At 36.7% G+C, this 20,747-nt stretch overlaps 1 protein-coding gene across 2 annotated transcripts in view; it reads right to left on the bottom strand.

Moving 5' to 3' along the window:
• Nucleotides 1-17,964, bottom strand: part of LOC126825693 (galactose-3-O-sulfotransferase 2) — a 95,144-nt gene extending 77,180 nt beyond the window's left edge. For both annotated transcript variants that reach the window (XR_008787653.1, XM_050555460.2), the window contains exon 1: nt 17,682-17,964. The gene's annotated coding sequence lies outside the window, so the exon portion shown is untranslated. The remainder of the gene's footprint in view (nt 1-17,681) is intronic.
• Between the last annotated feature and the right edge of the window lie 2,783 nt (nt 17,965-20,747).

Genomic DNA, 20,747 nt, shown 5'->3' on the forward strand with positions numbered 1-20,747 from the left:
AAGACAATGAGTGGTTCAAAAACGACAAAATATATTATTAATTTAAAAAAAAACAACATTTAGAATGGACGGAAACGAATACCGTTCAATTGGGACAGTTCAAATATTTCACCTAACATAATTGATTATAAAATACAATAAGAATTTAAAAAATTTAATATAAATATGGGCTTCTAGTTCTAGTACAATTTTCGTATATTTTAGCATTCCAAAGAATAGTGTCGTACACCCTTTAAACTCTATTTTATGTAATCTAAATAATAATATTTCTACAAAATAAATAGACTAAATCTATACAAATAGTTCTGTTTAAGCCTATATTATTTTTGTTTAGGCCTATAGGTCAGATAAAATTCTAATAAATTACCATTTTAGATTATTGGAGTTTATGAAGAGATTAAAGTTCTACATCAGTGCCTAGATATATTATAAACCAGGTGGAAGTCTCATAGACCGTAAACAGTTTTTAAACTTAAATGGGGGATCACAATGGGACCGTAATTTTAAGAATTCCGGTTATTCCCACCTACCAAAAACCCATTTCAACCATACTGGAATGATCCAACCGTTAATTCTTGCAGAAATGATGAACAAGGAAGATTGGGATGGTTTTAATGACAGGTTTGTAATAAACTCCAAAATTCTGTCGCTAACCATATCCATAGCCTATAGTATTTGTTTCATATGAGCTAGATTTTTTTCTTCTTTTTTTTTGTTTTTTTGTTGATTCAATTTTCACATCTGCTTCTATTTCCATATGTACAACTAATATTTATCACGGTTATGTGTCTGTATGTTATTACCACATGTATCATGCAATTTAATTTTCAAGCTTATTAGGTAATAAAATTTTTAAATATTCTTCTGTCTTTCTTTAGGTATCTAATTTCTTGTCCAAAAGAAGTTCTCTATACATCTACCGACTATGTTATACCAATGCCAGAAGACGAAAAAACTTGGAATTGAAAACATATTCAGAAGAATAATATCACAACATAAAAATAAAAATTTAGTATACACGTTTACTAAGGAGGCAACAACAACGTTTAACCAATACCACGATGAGTATTATTTACCAATGCGTCAAAAATACATGGAAGACGAAAATAAAAGAGGGGTGTTGTCGAAAAGTTTAGGTTATATTATCAGACTTTCTGGAATTCTGACTGCAATCATTAATGCCTCTACCCCTAATGACAGTGAGTCTAGTAATAATATTAAGAAAATCCTTTGTAATCGCTTTGTCGTCAATTTAGGATATCATAAGTTATATTAGATTTAATATGCATGTATTTATATGCAATATACAAACAATAAGTTTGGTTACGAAGAATACTTGCCGCTGTTATCTAATAAATGCATATTTTAAAAGAGGAAATTTCAATGTTTTATTTTTATAAACTTAAAATGTTCATAAAATGATTTATCATATGTAGGCCTATTCTGATCTAATTATTTATTTACAGATGTTATAGATGGTGATATAACGCTACATTTGTCTACTACTTCTGTTTCTAACGAAACAGTAACTAAAGCAATCAAGTTAATGCATTATTTTACTGATACTAAATTCAGCATGTTGCCCGATGTTCAGCCCACAGAAGTATATGATATTATTAGCCAAAAAGGTAAAATCACAAATATTGAAAGAAACAATTAAGAATTAAAGAAATAAAGCTCAATAAATATCTTGCAGATAACTGAGTATGCTGGACATGCACCAGAGAGCAGATTCTTGGCTGCATAACATAAATCATTTCATTTATGGTCTATTAATATTATTCAAATTATAGAGTGTATTTCATATGGCTTACATTCATAAAAAAAATGAACTCTATTAATCTACTAAATTATTTTGTAGTTTAATAACAACAAAAAAATAACAATTAAATTGTAACTATTTCAGAAAATACTGAAAAATATGATATCATCAAAACATCCAGCAAAAAACTAAAAAGGCTTTTGGAATTTGAAGATGAAGACAAAATTATCATTCCGGCACTGGCATGCAGGCATGCTTTGATTCCGCCAATAACCAAAGAGAACAGGGTGAATGCATCCAATAACAAATAACAAATTCCCTACTTGGGCTGCAGAAAATTTTTTCAAGGAGGTTAATATTAATATTCATTTCATTTTTTGAATTATACCAAATAAAAATTAAAGTGTGTATGATTATTATTATTATTTTATTCAATATATACAAAACGTTCATTTCGGAACAATACGGTAATTATTTTATTAGATATTTTATTCAAACTTTCTATAAGATATAAACATATTTAATTGTTTTGCAGGTTTGTAAAATCGGACTGGGCGACATCGTCGAAAAGCAACACGCCCTGAACAAGACATCCTGCATTGGTTTCAAAAAGAGAAAATTTTGCGAACTAGGTGAAAACGAGAAGACTCTCATGACAAAGCTGGACATAAACACTGACAAATACAAGTTTGGGACTCGTGGTAAGACAAATTAATTATTTAATTGCCTTTGACACTACCTTATTTTAAAGATCCAACATAATCCCAAAGCCTCGTTGTTACACCAGAACTACAAATATCTAAATGTATAATCTGCCCTTTTAATTTTTGGATCGCGTGATGTTAAATATCACAATTTGTCATTGGTTTGCAGTGTGAAGATTGTCACAAAAACGAACAACTCACTCATACCTACCCATACCTCGACTCCAACCCATAAGACAATTGATATTCAAGGCTAATGTAAGTTTTCAAAATATATTACCCTGACCCGCCTTAAAATAAATTTTATTCATTTACATTTTATCAAAAATGCAATCTTATCGTTTCGAACTAATATCAATAATCTAAATTATATTTTGTAGGTTTCAGTGACAAGGAGAATACGGAGCAAATTGGAGATAAAGATGCTTTTTAAACCTTGCGCGTATACAGCGGGTATTTCGGGACCCCACGAGCATATCCTTAACGTTTTTGAGGAACTGGTTCATACTTGTGTGGAGAGAATTTTATACATTGTCCGCTACTTAATGTCGAGTATTATGCTGTAAATAGAATGGAAGAGAGGCAGTGGCAACATTCATCATTTGACTAGAAACTACGAGTATTACATTACCGTACACAGGGGGTCTTGTGGATCCTCTACGACTTTCCTTTCAATTTTTTTCTTGTTAAAAGTGTCTAATCTATTCTGCGCTCGGTGCTAGCTTTGTATTTTGAATCTTTCTTACTGATGATATTGTTTTGGTCATTCTAGTAATCTAGGTATCCTACCAACCCCATCAAAAGACGGGATTATACATGGAAATGACAATTAAGTTATGTGTAGAATTGTATGGTTTCAAAAACACCTTTAAATTCATATCGTCACAGTTAATACCTCAAATAGCTGTAATTTGATCGTATTTGAATAAACCTTTTTTTTTTCTTGGGTCTTAGATTACCCCTTGTTACCTACAAGTACAACGTTTTTCGTTTCAAAGTCTAAATTAACTAGTGTCTATTTTCGTTCGATTGTCAACTACATTTATGTCAGTCATGGGTTCAGATGGTGCATATCGAATTCAAGCCACCGTATTTTTATATCACGTATTGTGTAGAGGACCATGATTTTTTTTTGGATTTTTTTTATACCATAATGGGATGTTGATTTAAAGATGATAACGAAAATGTAAATTATATACAGACTCGGGAAAGGGTTGATTGGATCGACTGGTTTGACAAAACATATATAGATCATATCAATAGTGTTCGATCGATACGATCGTGCGAGGACAGTCTAGACCCGCGGAAGAGTTGTCTGGGTCGACTGGATAGACGACAAATGAAGAGCCTAGAGCACAAAGGGCATATGTCCATTTTTTTACTTTTGAGAAAATTGGGGAAAAAGTATATTTCTTTCATGAAAACTAGCAATATTGCTGGTAAGACTGCCTTAATAGAGGGTGGAATGAGGATAATGAAATTGGTTATGTACAAAGGGCACAATTCATGACTTGTGACCTATATGCACTAAGAGAAAGGTGTACTTAGTGCGTAAATGTAATAATGTATAGATCGTATCGGGCAAGGGTTGACTGGATCGACTGCTTCAAAGAAACATATATAGATAGTATCGATAGTGCTCGATCGATACGATCATGCGAGGACAGTCTAGATACGAGGAAGGGTTGACTGGATTGACTGGTTTAAAGAAACATATAGATCGTATCGATAGTGCTCGATCGACGCGATCGTGCGAGGACAATACAGACTCGGGCAAGGGTTGACTGGGTCGACTGTTTCGACGAAACATAATATATAGATCGTATCGATAGTGCTCGATCGATACGATCGTGCGAGGACAGTCTAGACGCGCGGAAGGGTTGACTGGATCGACTGCATAGACGACAAATTTATAGATCGTATTGATAGAGTTCGATCGATACGATCTTGCGAGGACATTACAGACTCGGGGAAGGGTTGACTGGATCGACTATTTCGTCAAAACATGTATAGATAGTATCGATAGAGTACGATCGTGCGAAGACATTACAGACTCGGGAAAGGGTTGACTGGATCGACTATTTCGTCGAAACATATATAGATCGTATCGACAGAGTACGATCGATACGATCGTGCGAGGACATTACAGACTCAGGGAAGGATTAAATGGATCGACTGGTTCGACGGAACATGTATAGACAGTATCGATAGAGTTCGATCGATACGATCGTGCGAGGACATTACAGACTCGGGGAAGGGTTGGCTGGATCGACTCGTTCGACGAAACATGTATAGATCGTATCGATAGGGCTCGATCGATACGATCGTGCGAGGTCATTACAGACTCGGGGAAGGGTTGGCTGGATCGACTCGTTCGACGAAACGTGTATAGATCGTATCGATAGAGTTCGATCGAAACGATCGTGCGAGGGCATTACAGACTCGGGGAAGGGTTGACTGGATCGACTGGTTCGACGACACATGTATAGATCGTATCGATAGAGTTCGATCGATACGATCGTGCGAGGACATTGCAAACTCGGGGAAGGGTTGACTGGATCGACTGGTTCGACGAAACATGTATAGATCGTATCGATAGAGTTCGATCGATACGATCGTGCGAGGACCTTGCAAACTCGGGGAAGGGTTGGCTGGATCGACTCGTTCGACGAAACATGTATAGATCGTATCGATAGGGCTTGATCGATACGATCGTGCGAAGACATTACAGACTCGAGGAAGGGTTGACTGGATCGACTGGTTCGACGAAACATGTATAGATCGTATCGATAGAGTTCGATCGATACGATCGTGCGAAGACATTACAGACTCGGGAAAGGGTTGACTGGATCGACTGGTTCGACGAAACTTGTATAGATCGTATCGATAGAGTTCGATCGATACGATCGTGCGAGGACCTTGCAGACTCGGGAAAGGGTTGACTGGATCGACTGGTTCGACAAAACATGTATAGATCGTATCGATAGAGTTCGATCGATACGATCGTGCGAGGACATTACAGACTCGAAGAAGAGTTGACTGGATCGTCTGGTTCGACGAAACATGTATAGATCGTATCGATAGAGTTCGATCGATACGATCGTGCGAGGACATTACAGACTCGGGGAAGGGTTGACTGGATCGACTGGTTCGACGACACTTGTATAGATCGTACCGATATAGTTCATGGATGAAGTAGGTATGAGGGGTAGAACAATCTATTGAATCGACAATATCAACGATCGTGCTGATTCGACATAACAATAGATATAAAAACGAATAATCATATGAATCAATCGATTGTTGAATACTGTACCTATGTCCATTTTAATACCCATTTACACTAAAATAGGAAATAATTGTTACCAAAAAATACTTCAAACGTCTTTATTTATTTTTCTGATACATAAAAAAATATGTTTTATATAATTTAATTTGTCGGAGGAAAAAAGTTAACATTTGTGGCTCATTAAGTCGCATCGATGCCATCCTTATCAGTGATTGTCGCGGCCTAGCGAATATTCACTGCGGATCAGTGTGATGTGACATATACTATTCAAAAAAAGTAGGGGATATTTGATTTTTAAGTGTTATTAAAGTCACCTAATGAAACTGACGAAGAAACAAATGACAAAATGAAATGAAGTTCACATTCATCGATTTATTCCAAATGATCGTTAGACTAAGTAAGGCACAGACTGACCATTATAAGGGTAAAATGATACCCGGGGTCAAACAGCAAAGTTACCACAGCATCACAACCAAGTCAGTAACGGGTAAATCCTCCTCTGTTTGCCAAACAAGCATTGATCCGACGTGGCATACTCCTAATGAGACGTCTAAGGTCATTTTGGTCCAGATTGTCCCATTCCTGTTGCAACGCAGCAGCAAGTTCTTGGACATTGGCAGGACGTTGTTGACGTTGACGTAACCTCTGTCCAAGCATGTCCCAGACATGCTCGATGGGGGAGAGGTCGGGACTCGGTGCTGGCCAAGGTAATGTGGTGATGTTCTGTTGTTGGAGGTAACCTGTAACGATCCTGGCCCTGTGACATCTTGCGTTGTCATCCTGGAAGATGAAACGGCGGCCATGACGTCGTGCGAACGGCACAACATGGACTGCCAAGATGTTGTCCCGGTAGTACTGGCCTGTAACACGCCCTGCAACAACATGTAAAGCCGTTCTTCCAGCAACAGTGATGCCTCCCCACACCATAACAGAACCACCCCCAAATCGATCATGTCTGATGACGTTAACGTCTTGGAAGCGCTCGTTTCGACGACGCCACACTCTCCTACGTCTGTCCAAAAAATCAACAGTGAACCTTGACTCATCTGAAAACATCACATTGCTCCAGCGTCGATTATCCCAGTGTTGACGATCCCTACACCAACGACGTCTTGCCTGAATGTGATGATCTCTCAAATAAGGGATCACGCGAGGACGTCGGGTGCGAAGGAGACCCCTATGCAGTCGATTCCGAATCGTCTGGCCACTCACTCTCACACCAGTGTCTGTTTGAAGACGAGCGCTGATCTGATTTGCTGTGATGACACGATTTCTCAAGGCCAAGGTACGGATAAATCGATCCTGGGCTTGAGTTGTCGCCCTTGGTCGACCTGAGCGTGGTCTGTCCTGTACAGATTGTGTATCACGGTATCTGGACCATAGCCTGCTTATGACAGACTGAGAAACATTCATCGTCCGCGCCACAACCGCCTGTGTTGTGCCGATCTGTAGCATGCCAAGGGCACGTAACCTTTCATTTTGGGTAAGCCGACGCATATCAAAATTTGTTTTCTGGTCACTAAAACAATTAAACTGATGTTTCCACCCTGGAATTCAATGCCACGATGACTGTAACATTCAAAGTCAGAGTCGTGCAAATCTTGGGTTGGACCCCCATGATGATCCCAAGCATCACCTGCATTCCATGCGGTAGCTATTGGTGCGTTTGGGCGTCACATGTAACTGGAAATGTTTCTTCTGTTAGGTTCTATAGTGACTTTTTTCGTAGTCATTTGCATATTTTAGTATTATGCCCCCAAAATCAAATATCCCCTACTTTTTTTAATAGTATATATGGAATACCGGTACACTTACATGTTTTTCAGAAATATAATATCTCAGTTTGATGAGTGTGTCAGATATTTCACAGAAATTATTTTCCATGAGAATACTACTTTACCCTATGATGTTGGCCTACATTACGAGAAACGTAGTGAACAGTAAGAGTAAGTACTAAAGTAGGCCTGCAGTACATGATTGTGAAATTCTAATCTTATCTACTTGCATATACTTTCCCCATTATCAGTCGTAGCAACATCCTCGACAGCAGCCTCTTCTAGTAAGTCTTTAAAGCATTTCCTCTTTGGTTTAAAAAAATATTTTTATTAAATTACTCTCTGCAGGGGTTTGTTTTCTCTTGGTTCATATATACTAATTACTATTATTTTATACATTAATACAAGTACCCGTATAAAAACAGTAAATTATTTTTAGCAAGTATTACTGCTGAACCTACAGTCTCAATAGTATAACAATTCGTGTAAATGTAATAAAGTAACGGTATTATTTTACTCGTATGAGCCTAATAAATGTATAAATAAAACCTACTGTATGCGTATCGTACTAGGATCTCCGTATTTAAACAGTTTACCCTCATTATGAGGGAAATAAGCCGGATTATTCTTTTTACTCCCGTTTCTGAAATGACAGGAACATATCCTGCCATTTTCAGAGGTAGGTAGTCTTATCAGATCTCCTAAAAAATATACGATTTGATAATTAGTCTTTTGACAGGTAGTGTTTGCAAATAAAGGGAAATAATTTGTTTCCGGTTATAACAAGGTCATTACCGTAAAATAAACAAACTAAAAGTGGCAATAACCTTGAATAGGCCTATTATTAGCGCAGGCGGAAGAGTGTTGACTTTTCGATTTAAGACTTATAAATATTAGTTAGATTACAATTATTATTGTTGATTATAAAAGTAACCTACCTTGATATTGATAAACGACCCCACAACAATTTTTTTACTTGGGGGGAACCGGAAGAAACTACAACTCTCCCTATCACTTCGGTGGCTACAACCATACACAAAACATAACACCATTTTGACGTTGTGTCACCGAAGTAGATTACCGAACAAATTGCCACGAGACTTAGCGGCCCTATTATCACAGAGTGAAATCTCTGCTATTATTTCGGTCTCAAAATGGTGTCTGTACACGTGACATCATATTTTCATGACGTCATATGGAATTTCTGGCTTCACAGTTGTCGCAACTTTATATATACGGCTTTGCGCCGCTTATGTCAATGACATCACACGAAGTGATGACGTCAACACAAAAACACTTCATAGTTCGTACCATAGAAATATAGACTAGAATAGCAATCACGTGACTTTTGACGTCTGGTGACGCGACTGTCAGGCGCCATCTTGGAAGGTCTAGTCAGTGTAAACAATATGGCGGATCACTCGGAGCCGTCCACTCAACCACACACGAAAAACGATCTGCGCGGACTCCAGTGTTTTGCTTTTGGATGTTTTCTCCACAAAAAACCCTCGACGAAAGCACAGGGTGTTAGTTTTCACAAGTAAATATGAACATTTAATTAAATAGGTTAGGAAAAGCCAAATCATTCTACGCTACCCACTAGGGCTTAGTGCAATTTTACCGAGCAATCGACGTGAATCGTAATAATTATTAATTAGTTATAGATTATTTTCTAAACTCAGATTTTTAACAAACAAATCTAACAAATTGCATTACATTTTCTAATGTGGTGGTGTTTTTTGCCGCTAACTCTATACATCTAGGCCTATTGACAAATATAATATTAATATACAAATGTAAACATTATGATTATGCCGAGGTTTCGCATACCGGTACCGTCATACTCATACACAATAGGAATAGGCCCAATGAATATCGATCATGAAGTTACGCTTAAATTTTAAATGAAGAGAGGTTGCTTTATCATATGAAGTGTAGCCTAGTAGTGGTACTAAACGAGTTTATTTTTAACTCTAGCTTTTTCTATTTTAGGCCTATTTCCTAGGCCTATACTATTTTAATTTTAATTTTTTGCCGCTAACTCTAGACATCTAGGCCTATTGACAAATATAATATTAATACACAAATGTAAACATTATGCCGAGGTTTCACAATTCACATACCGGTACCGTCATGCTCATACACAATAGCCTAGCGGTAATCCGGAAATTAGGAATAGGCCAATGAATATCGATTATGAAGTTACGCTTAAATTTTAAATGAAGAGAGGTTGCTTTATCATATGAAGTGTTATAGCCTAACAGTGGTACCGGTACTATACGAGTCTATTGTTAACTCTAGCTTTTTCTATTTTAGGCCTATTTCCTAGGCCTATACTATTTTCATTTAAATCTAGGCCTATCTATACTATTTTAATTTTTTCCCGCTAACTCTATACATCTAGGCCTATTGACAAATATAATATTAATATACAAATGTAAACATTATGCCGAGGTTTCACATACCGGTACTGCCAGACTCATACACAATATAGCCTAGCTATAATCCGGAAATTAGGAATAGGCCCAATCTTACGCTTAAATTTTAAATGAAGAGAGGTTGCTTTATCATATGAAGAGTAGCCTAGCAGTGGTACTAAACGAGTGTATTGTTAACTCTAGCTTTTTCTATTCATTTTAGGCCTAGATCTACTGGGCCTAGGCCTATACTATTTTAATTTTAAGTAAACCTTTTCTTCTTTTTTTTATATCTATATAAGAAAACAAACTTGACAGATTAATCTATATAGAAATGTACACAACTTCTACTTTTATTTAATAAAAGAATTGTGGGTGTCGCGTCCCTTTAATTGTCGCAATCAATAATTTTACTCCTGTTTGGATAATCGCGCACACGGTTTTTCTCGCATGCATATTCGAGACAATAACTATAGATAACAACGTGATCTCTTGACAGCCCAAAGATTAAAAATTAAAAACTTGAATTATGTAAGTTTTGACAACTTTTTAACTATTTCCAAGACTTTGGGAAAGCAATGTTTGTAAGTACATGTAATCATATTTCCTGATTTCTTGAACATGTCATGACGTGGTATTTGTTTATTTATTTCGTAATTGGTAATATTTACCCCCCACCCTTCCAATGAATTAGATCAGACATCGTTCACATACGTTTTTGTTTATATTTTGTAGAAAACCACTGGTCAGTCTATGACACCTCAATAAAAGATCGACACACAGACATAATTTTTATTCAGAAAAAAGACCGAGTGCGTAGCCACAGTTTTTAACATTTCCCGAATTAATTCGACAACCAAGTCATCCAGTCAACTGTATTCTACAGCCCGGTGCGTGACACAACAAATTTAAAATGGAAGAACCGACAGACTGACAGCACTACACACCACCAGGAATACTCTCTCCATCGCAAATGTCAGAAGTAGATGTTCACAAATTAGCAAGGGCGGCATTCTCTTCTACTGGACAGAACATTGACAAATTGCTCACAGCGATAGAAACTCCTTTGAATACTTTAAAATCCCGACACAGCATCAATTGTAGATCTTGAAGAACCCACTAGAGAATCAGTGATACCGATTCCGATAACGGTAACTAAATGCGGTCAAGAGCACACATCCCCTTTTTAAAGGAAGAAGTTTCATCATCGATTGGTCAATTAATGGCTAGAACGACTTTTCCTCCCCTCAAACCTATTGTGTTTAAAGGTGACCGCCTACAATTCCAGAAATGCCGAAGCAGTTTCAAGATTTGTTTCGAAAAAAGGACCAGTGACCCGGAAGAACTTTTAAGTTATCTAGCCGATTACACGTCTGGTGGTGCCTGCAGGCTAATATAAAGCAACCGTCATATCCCTTCTGCGAATAACTTCTTAAAAACCATGAGAAAACTTGACGAAGAATACGGTAATCCCATCGCAATTTGTGAAACCTACATCAAAAAATTGGAATCATGGGAGAAGATAAAACCTAACGATGCAAAGTCTCTACAAGAGTTTGCGAACTTTCATGAAAATTGTTCCGAGTCACTGAAAGGTTTTGGATATACATGTACTGGCCATGGACTTATTCCCTGTCTACATAAAAGGAAACTTCAGAGAAGAAATTCAACGACTCACGCAGAGTAAAGAATATGGAACCTGCATTCGACATGTTGTTATAACAGATACGTGTAACTAAAAGTTTGTTTGTTATTACATACTATGTGTGACTAAAAGTCTGTTGTTATTACATGCATGTGTAAGTTATTGTAAAAGTTTATTGTTATTACATACTATGTGTAATTAAAAGTCTGTTGTTATTACATGCATGTGTAAGTTATTGTAAAAGTTTATTGTTATTACATACTATGTGTAACTAAAGGTCTGTTGTTATTACACGTATGTGTAACTAAAAGTTTATTGTTATTACATACTATGTCAATGTGTAACTAAAAGTCTGTTGTTATTACACGTATGTGCAACTAAAACTTTATTGTTATTACATACTATGCGTAACCAAAAGTCTGTTGTTATTACACGTACCATGTGTAACTAAAAGTTTATTGTTATTGCATGTTTGTTAAACATACATTTTGTTCGAGCTAGATCTGCCTATTGCAATTGCAGGACTTTCTTTAGGCCAGAAATGTTACATAATCCATGATTAACTGCAAAAGTGGATAATCAAGACTTTCTTTATTATCGTTACAGCGGTAACAATGACAATCGAGTTTACAGTGTTTTTAAAACGAGATTTTTTGGTCGCGAGTTAAGTATAGCAGGAACTGCCAACTCTTTATCAACTCTCCTATAATGTATCTTTAAGTTACAACTTGAATTATGGTATATTGTTGAAAATGAACCATTGTATTTCTTGACTATGTTATTAGTTGATTGTGAACCATATCTGGGATTTCCTCCCACTGCTAATTAAGACCTCTATTATTTATATTATTGTTGAAATAAAATATGGTTTAGAGCCTACTGTTCAGCTCCTTGTGAACTTATCTTGGTCAACACAGGGATCGAACATGGAACTTTAAGCGAGCCAAAATCTTAATCACTGAGCCACAATGCTCCTTGTATTAAGCCTGTAAATTCCATAAAGATATTTCTAACCAAAACATGTGTGATAGTTGTATGAGGTCCGGGGCCTATTTTAACGTACCTCGAAAAATCTGTACTTCGAAAAATTATATCTATGGTTGTGAACGGAGAAACTGCATTCATAATAATTGGGATTGGTATCTAATCTTGTCTCACAATTTTTTTCCACTTGTGATTGTGGACACCCTACAGTCTCAATTTCTTTGTCCGATTTCGATGAAACTTAAATATGTATATGTATATCCCAAAGATCTCATATGAGTTTGATTTAGTGCTATGATACGCTTTACTTTATGGTATAGAGATTTTGCGCCCCCTGTCAAATAGATAATATGTGGCCTCAATGCAGTTTTCAATACTATAATCATAATGCTCAAGCAGTGTCGCACGTTTTTGCTCAGATCTGCAACAATTATTGGCTTCCCAAACCCAGGGCCTCCCCTTTACGAAAATATGGGCAAAGCATTTAATGCATATACCTTGGGTTATGACCCCTGACTTTTACACAGAACGTCAAATATGTACTAAGTTTGTGGATCCTCCCACCATCATTTGTGTCCGGTTCTGCTGAAACTTCTGGCCCATCATTCTATGAATTCTTGGGTTATGGACAAAATGTACGTGGAACAAAGTTTGTGGGCTTTCGTTTTTATATCAATAAATATATATTGAATAATTCGTAAATTGGGTTAGCAAAACACTGTGGAATGCAGGCCTGCTTTTTCACGACTTCATTATCTTTTATTTATGATTAAAATTCAATTGCCGTGCGACATTTCTTTAATGCAATTGATTGCCGCAATAAAAGTGGACTTTTATATATTGAATATATAAAATAATATCGTTAATGAATGTCTTGAGTTCAAAGAATTTAGGCCTAATCTGATACAAGATTTTAATTGTAAGTATTTAACTAAACTTTTTAGAAACCAATACTCTTTCGCAACAAATTAAATTCTTTGGTAAATTCCACAAATTCTGCGCCAAATGATGAAATAACCGTACGTGCAAGATAATATAAATTGACACTATTTAAACAATTACATTCATTAGAAATTGTAACAAAAATGTGAAAACAAAATTGCCGCACGATCATATTTCAATATAATAGGCTGCACTATCATAAAGACGCAAAGAATAGAAAGCGCTTTGCACTATATAGCGCGAGTTGCAGTGTTTACTTTTCACGTCATACAACTTCCAAGATGGCGTACTTATGACGTTGTGGTAAAAGACGTCATTGCTATTCTAGTCTATATTTCTATGGTTCGTACTGCCCAAAGCCCTGTATAGGGAAAGTTACGACAACTCATTTACAGGCGCCATTTTGGGTCCCAACTATGACGCCACAAAAACTATGACGTCATGGCGTCATATAGCTTTACTTAACCAAACGTTTTAATTTATCCTAAAAAAATTGCAAAAGAAACCAATGCAGTTTGGTTTAATGATAATATGTCAGACAAAATCATACTCAAAATCGGCCATGTCAAAATTACATGATTAACATAATTCAATTTGGCGTTCTTCAGGAATTATCGAGAGCGCTATATCGTAATCAGTGTCTTTCAGTGGTGGTAGGATAAATAATTTATTTTTAAACTCCTCAAACACAGAGTGGTTATGCAAGCGAAGTGTGTCGAAAAATCGAATTTGACATACATCAATTTAAAAATGTATTTTTCATTTGATGGCGGGCATTTCTTTCAAAATGGTGGAATTTTCATTAATTGTCATTTCTTTCCGTTGGGTATAACTTGTCAGGCGATACGTTTCAAGTCAGTAGCTTGAAGCGTATATATGGTATTAGTGTCAGTGGCCTGTGGCACGAAGTAACAGTATATTGTCGCATACATAATATATTATGTCAACGCTTGGGCGATATAATATATTATGTCAACGCTTGGAACTAGGATGGAGGTGACTAGGCATGAACAAAAAACAAGATGGCACCGATAACAATTGTAAAAGATTATATTGTTAATATTAGAAAATAGTAGGCCTATAATCAACCGTCACGTGTGAAATTAAAATTATATAAACCATTTCTGGGATACGTGTGTAAACTTTCTTTCAGCTTTCAGATAGGAACAGCTCGAGCCTAACCCTAACCCTAACCCTGCCCTAGCGTCAACACAATATATTATGTCGCCCAAGCGTTGACATAATATATTATGTATGCGACAATATACTGTTACTTCGTGCTACAAGCCACTGACACTAATACCATATATACGCTTCAAGCTACTGACTTGAAACGTGCAGGGTGAACTTGTAATATGTGGTATATTAATCCCGAAATGACATAGTTGCACTTAAATGAATATATTGTTAAAGCGCTTTAAACATCTAGATGCAATAGACAAGGTGTAGAACATTCAAGCTACATTGAAATGTTGGCAATAAAGATCTAATCATAGTTTTTAGTTATACACTGTTAACCACCCGTAGATGTTATAAATCACATAATTTATTCAGCTCGACGCAAGATTTAAAATGGATAGATGCGTTTCGTTTAACTTGCATGTAGATTTATATCATGCATATATAGGACCTTTCGGTTGAATCATATCATAGGAATATCTTATTTGCATAGTTTTACGTATTTGTCGACATTTAGGTGTATTGTTCCATTTATAGCCTATACATTTTCTTGTTTCACTTGACTAAACAAAACTTTGTGTAGGAATGTAGGCTTTTATAGATTGAACAAAAAGCTGATAAATGTTGAGATGTGTGGAACATGCTCGAGGCGATTTGTAAAATATCTCAGGCACGATATACTCTTCAAAAAAAGTAGGGGATATTAAAATGAAATGAAATGGAGTTTAACGTCCTACAGTTCTGCTCCTAACCTGGGCTAATGAAGACGGGCATACGCCATACAGTGTGCTATGAGGGAAATTTTGCCCGGGCAGCGGCACTACGGCCTACTCTTATATCGAATTCCAACTGCCAAGGGATCTTTTACGTGCACGCCAATGTGTACACGGGACCTCGGTTTTTCGTCCCATCCGAACGACTAGACAGCTTTCCTTGTCAGCCCCTCCGTTCTGCACCAGTGACAAGGGAGAACCACGCCGGAAAATCTGGATGAACTTTCTCGGCCAATGCAGGGATCGAACACCCGACCTCCAGGCTAGCGAGCTAGCGTCTTACCCACTTAGCCACGTGATCCCCGGGATATTAAAATGCAAATACCTATGCAGGTTGTAATATGATAAATAGTCATGGACACTTGACATGCTTTGAGAGTATGTTCATAGATGAAGAACTTATCGCCCCAACAGAACCACTGAGCTGCACATGCGACACGCAATAGCGCCATACATGTCAAATTTGACACTTCAAGGAAGGGTTGATGAAAACTGCCGCGTGCTGGTTTATCTATCCATGTTTGCTTTCCTATCGGTTCTTGCATAAGATTTACTGTTTAGCGTATCTTTGCTTTAATGTGTTACGTTTAATTTGATCGAGAGACATGTTCGTCAACGTCAACCGACAACACTGCAAGAATTGACCGTGACACTGCAAGAGGAGTGGGTCAGATTGCCCCAAATCGTGATTGAACGGTTGATTAGGAGCATGCCACGACGAATTGCTGAATGTCTGAGGATTTGGTGGAGCAATTACTCATTATTAAGACCAAAAATCAAAAACGTCCATTTTCACTTTTGACGGTGTATCTATTTGCGAATGAAATGGGGCGGTCAGATAAGCCGCCCATATTAAATGTTTATATTCATGTGTAGGGAATTGGCCTGTTATTAACATATACTGGTTACTTCTAATAAAAACAGCAGTGCATTTCCGCAGTTTTGTATTGTTTCTGAATATCCCCTACTTTTTTTTAAAGAGTATATATTTGATACTAGTTGAGCATCAGAACAACATGATTATTTCATTGGAAATGGGCGCAAATACCCAAAGGTGTCGGACAAACTCTAAAGCAACTGCGTCTCCTTCCTTGGGCCCCTTCAATGTATGTCTACCTGTGGAATAACAAGTACATTATTTGTATCTGTTAAATTTGTGAGGTTTATATATTAGATTAATATTATTATTTACTCATGGGCGGGGAGAGATAACCTCTTAACCCAAACAAATTGCAAAAGACACTAGGAAGTTTCGTAGAGCGATATCTCGTCTCACATGTCACTGATGAAACCTATGCCCGAAACACATGTTACGCTAGACACCTTTTATTTAAAGGAGCTAAATCGCTAATATTTGGGACTTACAAATTGACACAAATGGGTCGCAACGTATATAATAATGTAATATGAATGTAAATAAACTGATTTACATTCAATCGTTTCCGTTTTTACTCTAATTTCAAAGCAGTTATGTTCGGCGAAATACGCTAGAAGTCTCAATCCAATGGCAGTCACTAGCATCTGGTTATTCCAGTCTACACCGATAGTATTTATTGCGCATGCTCTTCAGATAAGAATATGGCGTCACTGTTTGACAAGACTTGTGGAATATGTATAACCTCGTTTTTCGAGTCCATTGTTACAATGTTTTATCTAGTCAATTTAAAGAAATTTCTATTTTCTAAAAATTGATGATACAATAAATGATTGATGACCCAATCCGGAATGGCTCCAGACCAAAAAATAATGGAATTTCAGGTATTTATTTTGTCGGCTAGAAGGCAAAAGGATTTTATCTTCCAAATTACTATATAATTTAAATTTTAATTTTTCACTTTACCCGTCTGCACAAAAAATCTGATTTTTAAAAGCGTATGCAAGTTAAATATATTTAATAGCGCTTTTATCTGGTGTATCTTTCATTTCATTTTCTTATGAATTGGTGTAATACAATATCATTTGAGACCTAAAATTTAATATTGTATTTGAATCTATGTCAGTATTTTATATTTTTTTCATTCTTTCCTTATTTTTGACATTCTAATAGACAGATTAATTACAAGTTTAATCTTATGTAACAGCTGATAGGTGGTACTCACTTGTATGCTCGGAGTACCTATATGAGATAAGATTTAAGCACAACAGATATTGACACCTATTGTTTAAAGTTAGAATGGGTGACCATTAATAATTAGTTTCATTGTTAATTACCTGCGTTGTATAAACTTCTAAATTCCGCACGCCTTTTATCTGTATCAGTCGTAGACTTAAGACATAATATTATGTAAGACGTGATAGCTTGTACAAACGTGTATCAGTCAGAATCCCTGACAGGTGTTAACATTGTTGCTTTAGAGCTTAGAGGTGCGAATTCTAGTAATTAGTTTATGTTGGATTATCTTACTGTCAATCAAACTCAATGTGACTACGAGTTAGCCAATCAGTTTAATTGTTTATGTAACCTGTAAACCAATCAGGATTCAGGCGGCAGAGATGACACTACGTTATTTAAGATTGGTTTTGAGAGTCAAAGGGCAGTTGGGTTTTCTGTGACCTAGGGAGAACGTCTTTAGTTAGATATCTCCTGATCCAACCACCATATGTATATATATTATGCAGTAATAAAACATCTGTTTAATAAAAAGAGTATGTGTTATGTTACATTGGACTATATTATTATAACAATAATGTACGCTTTTTGTTGTATAATAATAATAATCATAGTTTGTTCAGCTATACTTTTCGTTTAAAAAATGTATATTTTATCTCTTTTTCGCGGAATTCTATGAGATATCCATCTACATCCCTGTCATTGGCAGCCAACTTCGACACAACAGTATGATAGGACATAAAATAGAAAGTGAGTAGATACAAATACTTGGGACCCAAGATGGCGTCTTTGTACACTTGACGTCATATTTTCATGACGTCATATGAAATTTCTGGCTTCACAGTTGTCGCAACTTTATCTATATACGGCTTTGGTACTGCCAGTGGAACCTCACTAATAGGGACCTTTCGCATCGGTACGAAAACGTCATCGATTCGTGTGTTCTTGTGACGTCAATCCGTAATGAGTGTTCGGTAGGTATGCAAACGAATATGTTTCTTGTCTCATATGATTAATTGAGGTCCAGTCGCCGCGTGCATGTTGTTGTGCACGTAAAAGATCCTTTGACAGCTGGAATTAGAAATAAGAGAAGGTCATAGCGCCGCTGCCTGGGCAAAATTCACCTCATAAGCACACTACATTGCATATGTACATAAAAATAAGACGTTAAATCATTTTCATTTCATTTTCATTTTCATTTCATTTTCATTTTATTTTAAAGGAGGGGGGGGGGGGGGGGTTAACCTCCACTCGACACAAACTAGCTAATTTCAGGACTAACAAATGGTTCAATTTTATTTCAATAAATCTCTCTTCCCAGGGATGGGGTTTAACGTCCACTCGATACAAACTAGGTCATTTCGGGACGAACACATGGTTCAATTTTATTTCAATAATTCGCTTGCGCGTAGGAGTCTTTTGGCAGTGGGAGGAAACCGGGGGGTGGGGCGGAGAAAACCCACGAGGTTGGACAAGCGACCCCACTCCTTGTCACGTACAACTGGGTAAACGAAACCACTCCAGTTCACTCAATGACAGACCTTATGATACAGCGCGCACCTGCTAGTTTGTCTTTCCTTTTTCCTTTTGCCGTGATTTTGTTGACATTTTGGTATAGATTCGAAAATTTTAATTCTGGCCTCTTTGCCCACCTCCAACTTTTCCCCAAATTTTCGTTGGGCTGAATGCTTTTCACCACAAACAGAGGAACAAATGGTCATATCTTTGCACTAAAATTTGTATGAGGTTGACTGTCAAAATTTTGAGATATACAAACTTGAAGAAGCATACTAAAACATATAACATGTAACCCACCTGATAACTCTGTTATTCTTCTGCCTCAAAATCATGAATATTTACGAAAATGTAAATTCAAACCCTCTTCGTCCATTCTAGATTAAAAAATCAACAGAAAGGCTTGCAAAAGGGGAGAAAGCAGACAGAAAGAGAATTGCTCTAAGTAGACAAACTACAATTTGAATGGTAACTGGCCACAGATCACCAACGATTTCCCCATTGAATTTAATGTTAATTCTCGTCTCTTAGACTGGCTCTAACTTTTTTCCTAAATTTTCGTTGGGTAGAACGCTTTCTACCACAGATGGAGCAACATGTGTCAACCACTTGCTCAAAAGCACGTATGAGGTTCATCATGAGAATTTTGAGATACACAAACTGGAAATAAAGAACAGTAAACATGCATGTTTCGGACACACATTTCAACCTAACTAATCTCTCAACAATCGTATCCTTCCGCCTCAAAATCATGAATATTCACCAAAACCTGGCGGAAAATGTATTTTCAAACCTTCATGTGTCCCAAAATGACCTAGTTTGTGTCGAGTGGAAGTTAAACCCCATTTCTCTCTCTCCCTCTGCTAAAATTTTAAATCGCAAGGAATGTGGATAAAACCATGGAAGTTGAACCTTAATATGATAACATATTACCATTAAAAAAACTAAAATAGTAACCTGCCTGCCTGCTTGCTTGCCCGCCATCCTCTCTCTCTCTCTCTCTCTCTCTCTCTCTCTCTATATATATATATATATATATATAGATATATATCTATATATATATATATATATATATATATATATATATATTATCTAGCTGCTTCAAAGTTGTTTGTTTTTGCGACTGGACCGCTACAGTAGTTGTTTATTTCTTCATTTCACAACAGGTATGATAGCAAAATTATTTTAATCTTAATTTTATTTTAAATTTTATTTTTAAGTTTAAAGATTGGTGGGGTGGTGAGCAGGAAGGTTGTATTGGAAGGTGACCGGAAGGCCTGGCGTTGATTGGATATATAATAATTAATACGTCAGTGATTATCGAGCACACCCAACAGGGTATGCAATGAACGCTGTCATAGGAACAATCATGTCCCTGAAGCAACGACTGCGAGTTTTACAACATCTTGACGTTGCTTGTTTACTTCACATTTCCCGAACTTGACGCGAGTTTTACAACATCTTGACGTTGCTTGTTTACTTCACATTTCCCGAACTTATAGCTACGTTATCTACAGACACGCGAACAGTAGCGTCCAATCAGAAGTTGTGACATCGCGACCTCCACAGAAACCTTGACATTGAACGAACCTTGAACTTTGCAACTCGATTATCACAGGTAGACATGTTAGCTTGAAAGCGCGAGACTTGGT

Source organism: Patella vulgata, chromosome 1 (assembly GCF_932274485.2).
Source record: "Patella vulgata chromosome 1, xgPatVulg1.2, whole genome shotgun sequence".
Lineage (NCBI taxonomy): Eukaryota > Metazoa > Mollusca > Gastropoda > Patellidae > Patella > Patella vulgata.